Below are 7,435 nucleotides of genomic sequence, written 5' to 3'. Positions count from 1 at the left end.
AAAGAGACTGCCTGGCATCACTCAGGGTAGAAGTTTCTGTTTTCCCATCTAAGCCAGGCAGCTTAAGACAATCCCTGCTACCAAAATAGTGGAAGGATTTAGCATGAGGCTTTATTAGAATAAGACAGAATCTTACAATGTTACGTATGTCATTTCATGAAGTGCATACCTTAGTGCAACAAAAGTTAGAAACAGAAATAGATATACAGTTGGTAAAAATAATTGAAATATAAACGATATGCACTGGCAGCCTCTTTCTGCCAGATCAGACATTCTCATTGCTTAGCTTAACTTTCTCTGTATTCAAATTGTACTGGCTCAGAAAACTAGGTAGTTTAAAAACCCAGACGACAAGTTGTCTGTTCCCATGCATAGGAAGGAAAACTGTCCACCATGAACCTTTGTAGAATATAACATTTTTTTCCTCTTTAGTGGTGGTAGTTTGATGGCAAATGGCTTAAATTATCCTATTGTTTTACCATGGATAGAGTTGTTTGGGGGGTGTAGCTCAGATCTATAACAGGATCGTTTGGGGGAGCTTGCTGGCTTCTTCCATGCCCTGCAAAGCCCCAGAGAGCCAGGGGTCATTGTGACCTAAATGCAGGATGGACTGTAGTGAGATACAGCATGCCTGGTATCCAGCTTTTCATCCATAATGCCAGTCACTCCCAAACAAGGGGAACCAATCAATTGATGCATGCATTCTCTAGCAGGTCATTCCAGGTAAGCTACATTTGAGGTGTTTTCCTGTATGAAGTTAGTTGAATCTTTTGATTTCCACCTTCCTGTTTGTATCTTCATTTATTTAGGTGGCTTTGTTTTGGATGTTTTGCCACTGTCACTGTCTAAATGATACTTCACAACTCCCTAGATTGGCATGCATTTGGTAGAGAAGAACACAAGCAAAATCACAGAAAAGGAATATCTCCTAAGCAGAATGATAAATTATAAATATTTAATTTGTACACATATATTTAAATATGCAAATATGCTACACAGCATAATTAATTTATTGACATAACTGCTGAACTATTGTATAGTAAGTTGATGAGATAGTGATACAAGTGTTGTTAATTAGCATGTAATGCATTAAACACAACCATATCCAACTTGTTAATAGTTAATTGGAGAGCTAATTATAAAGAAGCTCCATTAGAAATTCCCTTTTTGGGTATGTTCGGGCTCTCTTCTCATATTATGAAAAAGTTAGCGTGAGTTGCATTTTTTATCAACAGAGAAAATGAAAATAAAATTTATATGGTGATTGTACAATATGTTCTCAAAATCATAAAAGCCAATGGGTTGTGATCTGGAGAAACTAATGTTGCCCAATTCCTTTCTTAGGCAAGATTACACAGAAATATCATGGTGCTTATCCAGCTATGCCATTTTAGGTAAAGATATTATACAAGTGTTTGGAGAAATTTTCTGTATTTATTACTTATATATAGTTTCTTTAGGAAAACTATAATTCCTTTGAAGGATACTAAGATAATTTTTCTCCTTGAATTTACATGGTAGTCTTTAAAATTCTTTAAGTTTATGGGTTAGATTTTATCAAGGACTAGTAGGATAACTATCCCTGAGTGCTATGGATGTTAAATAAGAAAAAAACAACAAAATTTACACTCCTTTATAGATATAATTAAATGAATCAGAATATTTGTTGAATCTTATATGACATCAGGTTTTATAGGAATTCTTAATAATTTCATTTTTCTGGTTTTGAGAATGTTCCTAATGCAAGCCATTGTTCCTTAAAGTGGTTAAAAGTCTTATAATGTACAGTATTGCACTGAAGAATCTTAGAAGAAATTTAAAATATTCAGTTTTCTCTTTCAAGAATATTAACTTTATTTTTTATTATGAAGCCTACAGGATTTTATTGGAAATTTTATTTTTTTAAGAATTAACTTTTAATTGTATAAGAATTTTTAGGAAAAAAATCCACATACTAGAGAAATGACAAAGAAGCAAAAACCTATCCCAAAAGCCATTTACCCCCAAAAAGTAATTAGTAACATTCTGTAAATGTCATTACAGAAACTTTCCTCTATACAAATAAAATGAATGGAATGAGTGGACCTGGGTAATGTCTCTTTAACTTTTAGTACTTCTGGGCCGTTCTGGCTCAGAGCAGCCGTTTCCCTGAAGTCACAGGCAGATTATTGCTTCCCTGCTTTTTCATCCCGCCTTCACCTCTGGCTGTTTCCACCTTGGGGGTCTATGGCAACTTCACCCTAGATGTCAGATAGAAGATAATAGGATAGTTTACACTATAATCCATTGTTCCTGCCCTTTTGGAGTGATCTAGATTTCTGTGGAGAAATTTTCATGTATTTTCTCTTCATCCGCTGAATACATCTTCAAGGAATCAAATTTAGTAATTTCAAATCAACCTAATCTTCCACATGAAGTATTTATTGGGTGTCTATTATGTGTTAGGCATTGTTGTAGGGTCTTGGAGATACATCAGTAAATTAAGCAGACAACGATTCTTGCTCCGTTGGAGTTTAAAATTTAAAAGGGGAGATGGACATTAAACAGTAACCATAATAAATCAGTAAATTATATAGCATTTTAGAAAGTGATAACTACTGTGAGAAAAGAAAGGTGGACTGGCATGAAGGGGATTTGAGTGCTAAGGCAGGGGTAGGGATAAGTGCTATTTTCAGTAGAATAATTGTGGAAAAGGTGATACTTGAACAAAGATTTTAAGGCCAGGGAGTTGGCCATGTGACTGTCTTTGGGAAAAACATTCTATCCAGTAAAACCACCAGAGAAAAGTTTCCAAAGCAAGACCATGCCTGATATATTCAAGGAAGCTTGTGTGACTGTAACGTAGGGAGCAAGGGAAGGGCACTAGGAGATGAAAACAAAAAGGCAGCAAGAGTCTGTCCACTGACTGTTGCAGTCCGTGCAAAACTTTAACTTTTAGGCCGGGCACAGTGGCTCACGCCTTTAATCCCAGCACTTTTGGAGGCCGAGGCAGGCGGATCACAAGGTCAGGAAATCGAGACCATCTTGGCTAACACGGTGAAACCTCATCTCTACTAAAAATACAAAAACTTAGCCAGGCATGGTGGCAGGCACCTGTAGTCTCAGCTACTCGGGAGGCTGAGGCAGGAGAATGGCATGAACTCAGGAGGCGGAGCTTGCAGTGAGCCGAGATCGAGATCGCACCACTGCACTCCAGCCTGGGCGACAGAGCGAGACTCTGTCTCAAACAAAACAAAACAAAACAAAACAAAAACAAAAACAAAAACCTTTAACTTTTCTTTGAGTTAAATAGGGGACTACTTCAGACTGTTAAATAGAACAACACATGACCTGAATTACATTTTTAAAGATCATTCTAATATTTGTGTTGAAAATAGCCTGCAGGATTGCAAGGGCAGAAAGAGAGAAAATTACAAGGCTATTGAAATAATCTGGGATGAAAGATGACACAGTGGCTTGGACCAGAAAGGTAACAGTGGAGGCAGTGAAAAGTGGCTGGTTGTTGGATATGTGTTGAAGGTACAACAAGGCTTCCTGAGAGATTGGAGTCCAAGGTGAATTCAAGTTTTGTGACCTGAGCATTTTCAGGTGCCTCCATTAAGATGGGGAAGGCTGCATGTGGGACAGGCATGGACATTAATCAGGAGTTCAGGTTTTAACAGAGGGAGATTGAGTTTCTTATTAGACATCCAAATAGATATCTTGAATAAGCAATTGTATAAACAATTTAAGAGCTTGTGGCAGAGATCTGAAAGGGAGATGTAAATTTGGTTGCCACTGGTAAATGGGTACTCTTTATTTAAAGCCATAAAACTAGTGAGATCACTAAGAGAGATAGAGCAGAGAGTCAAAGATTGAGTCTGGAGCCTTCAGCATTAGGAGAATGAGTACCTGCCCCACACACATCTATTGGTTTTTGAATATCTTAAAAAATATTATATTTTTCCTTTTATCCATTACATTCCAATATTCCTTCCTTGATAATATGTATATATAAGGGATATAAATGTGCTATTCACAGCACCTAATAGAAATGCTCATGTTAGACTCAAGCCCAAATGTTTTACACTCTATTGCACTTAAAGTATCCTATGGTATCTTTTTTGTATATATCATTTTATAGATGGAATTAGGAATCTATCTATACTTAAAAATGTGTTATCTATCACGTTATTTCTATCTCTGACCTTTTTCTTCTCTCCTTACATGCTCAACGTAAGTGAGTCCATCATTTTGTTTTCAGTATATTTCTAAAGATTCAGTGAATTTCCAAAGATTATCTTAAAACAGATCTTTATAATGTAAAATCTTGCATGTCTGTTGCCTCTGTGTATTTAGATGTGAGCCTCAACTGTCCAAATTGGAGAGGAGAGAAATGCAGTTTCTTAAGTCACATAAGTATGCATATTATAAAAAAATTTGCATGAAAGATTTTGATTTTATTGGTATTCAAAGTGTTTATTGTTTTAGAAATGACATTATAATGAACCAAATATTTTATCAGGACTTTGTGGGGCATAATTATTTTTAAAAGTATGTATTGTGATGAGTAACATACATGCATCAAAATAATGTAATGAACCAGATTGTAAGGGATATGTAATTGAAATGATTATTTGAATTTACTTTACACGTGTGTGTGTGTGTAAAAGCTTCTGTGAGGATGCTGTTGTCTATTGCTTTGCTCCTCCCCTCAAAGTGATGAACAGCATTGCAGATTTTGGCAATAGTTTATTTACTGAGTATCATCATGAAGAAGAGTAATATGTTTTGTAAGATATTTTTTAAAACCTTTTTAATTTGAAAGGTTTTTAGTCACAGAGAATTTGAACAATTAGTAATTGGAATTCTTGTGTACCCAGATTCTTCAGATGTTAATATTTTACCAATTTATTCTTTCTTTCTTACTCTGTAATTGTTTTATCAAAACATTGGTAGTAATTTGTATACATGATGCCCCTTTAACTCTTAACTATGTTTGTGTACATTTTCCATAGAATAAGGACTTTCACTTACATATAACAAGAATACACTTACCAAGATTAAGAAATTAACACTTCCTGGGTGCAGAGGTTTATGCCTGCAATCCCAGCACTTTGGGAGGCCAAAGCGGGAAGATCGCTTGAGCTCAGGAGTTCAAGACCAGCCTGGCCGACATGGTGAAATCATGTCTCCACTGAAAATACAAAAATTATCCAGATGTGGTGGCTCACTCTTGTAATCCTAGCTATTTGGGAGGCTGAAGCATGGGAATTACTTGAGTCTGGGAGGCGGAGGTTGCAATGAGCCAAGATTGTGCCACTATACTCCAGACTGAGTGACAGAGTGAGATCCTGTCAAAAAAAGAAACAAGCAAACAAGCAAACAAACAAACAAAAACACTTGGTCAGGCACGATGGCTCACTCCTGTAATCCCAGCACTTTGGGAAGCTGAGGCGAGAGGATGTCTTGAGCCCAGGAGTTCAAGACCAGCCTGGGCAATACAGTGAAATCCCATCTCTATTTTAATAAAATAAAAAAAATTAAAGAAGAATTGATCACTTATACAATGCTATTATGTAGTCCATAGACCTTTGTCAAATTTCACCAATTATCTCATGTTTAGTCACTAGCCACACATCATTTACTTTCATTAAATGACAAACCTTGTTTATAAAATGTCACATCAACTAGTGCCGGTGTTTTGTTACAGAATTGTGATAGTTGGCATAGTTAGCAAATGACATTGTGTGTGTAACCTCTCTGTGATCAGCAGCATGAGAGTTCTTACTGCTTGAATCTCCTTAGTAACCAATTGATTTAAATATTAGTGATGCACTGATTCCCATTATGCTAGGAATCTAGCAATAGAATTCACAAGTAATTCATCTATGGAAGCAGTAGTCATCTATAAACCTCAGCTGCAAAAATTTGTGCTGGTTGTGCACACCTCCTTTTTAGTGCTACAATATTGCACATATTTTCTATTGTAATAAACTTTATAAAGTTACTTTATTTTTCCAGTTAAATATTTGACACTATCCAGTTCAAAGACGCCTACAGATGAAATGTCCCAAAATGTCTCCTCTTTTTTTTATTAAAAAATTAAGTACACATATACATTGAGTTTACACAAAGCATATATGAATGAATGAAGAGAAAACATGTTCCTGAGAAAGGATGGCAGTTTTGTTATGTGGAAAAAGGTGTGGTATATGTTTACATTTTAGTGCATCTACCTCTGTCCTCATTGGTCACTGATGAATTAAGTCAGAATACTAGGATTACCTATTGTCTGCCTTTGATCCACTAATATAGTCCCCTTTTCTTTAAGATTTATTTAGATTAATGTTTTTAATCTGAGCAGTTAGCACTGTAATGTGATTGATAATTATTTGATTCAAATATAATTTTAAAAATATACATCGTGGAATAGTATGCAACCATAGAACAGAACAAGGTCATGTCTTTTGCGGGAGCATGCGTAGAGCTGGAGGCTACTATCCTTAGCAGATTAGCACAGGAACAGAAAACCAAATACTGCATTTTCTCACTTATTAGCGGGAGCTAAATGTTGAGAACTCATAAACACAAAGAAGGCAACAATACGCTGGCATCTACTTTAGGGTGGAGGGCGAGAGGAGGGAGAGGAGCAGAAAAAGTAACTACTGGGTCCTAGGCTTAATACCTGGGTCATGGAATAATCTGGACAACAAACCCTCAAGACATGAGTTTACCTATGTAACAAACCTGCACATGTACCCCTGAACCTAAAAAAAGAGTGAAAATGTTAGCCATATAAAAATCCTAGAAGAACATTCATTTATGAATTAAATTTGAATACATGGAAAATTATACATATATTTTATTTGTTTTACTAAATTAACTCTTAAAATAAAACTTTGCCTTTTATGTCTGGGCATATATTTAGCACTTTTGGAAAAGGTGTTATTAACTAGACTAGGGTATAGTGTTACATTTACTTAATTTGCCATGATATAAAATTCCTCAATTACCACAGTACACATGTTGCATACCAGGCAAAACTCGGTGGATCTCCAGCAAGTATTACACAAATGTTACCCATACCAATATAAAAATATTTTATTCATTGTACTTGTGGTTATTGTATTGGAAGTTTCCCCACTCTCACCCACAGACACCAATTGCTATTAAGCAAAATGAGTTGAATTTGGCCCAGCAAGATTACAGAATTACCTTGCCCATGACTGAAGTTAAAGTGCTATTAGTGGAACTGAAATAAAATAGGAGACAGCAAAAAATAAGTTGTTTTTAAACTTTTGAATAATTTTGTAGTCAGAGATGGTGACCCATATAACTTGGGATTTTTTTTTTCTTTTTTTTTTTTTCACCTGAGACGGAGTCTCGCTCTGTCGCCCAGGCTGGAGTGCAGTGGCACAATCTCAGCTCACTGCAAGCTCCGCCTCCCGGGTTC

General features: G+C 36.0%; 1 protein-coding gene across 1 annotated transcript in view; it reads left to right on the top strand.

The window, feature by feature from the left end:
- The first annotated feature begins 625 nt into the window (after positions 1–625).
- Positions 626–7,435, top strand: part of PRR16 (proline rich 16) — a 164,054-nt gene continuing 157,244 nt past the window's right edge. The window contains exon 1 of the mRNA XM_011972839.1: positions 626–723. The gene's annotated coding sequence lies outside the window, so the exon portion shown is untranslated. The remainder of the gene's footprint in view (positions 724–7,435) is intronic.

The sequence above is a fragment of the Mandrillus leucophaeus genome, unplaced genomic scaffold (genome assembly GCF_000951045.1).
Source record: "Mandrillus leucophaeus isolate KB7577 unplaced genomic scaffold, Mleu.le_1.0 Scaffold131, whole genome shotgun sequence".
Classification (NCBI taxonomy): Eukaryota; Metazoa; Chordata; class Mammalia; order Primates; family Cercopithecidae; genus Mandrillus; species Mandrillus leucophaeus.
The sequence above is the reverse complement of the archived record's forward strand: the minus strand, read 5'-3'. Positions and strand labels throughout refer to the sequence as shown.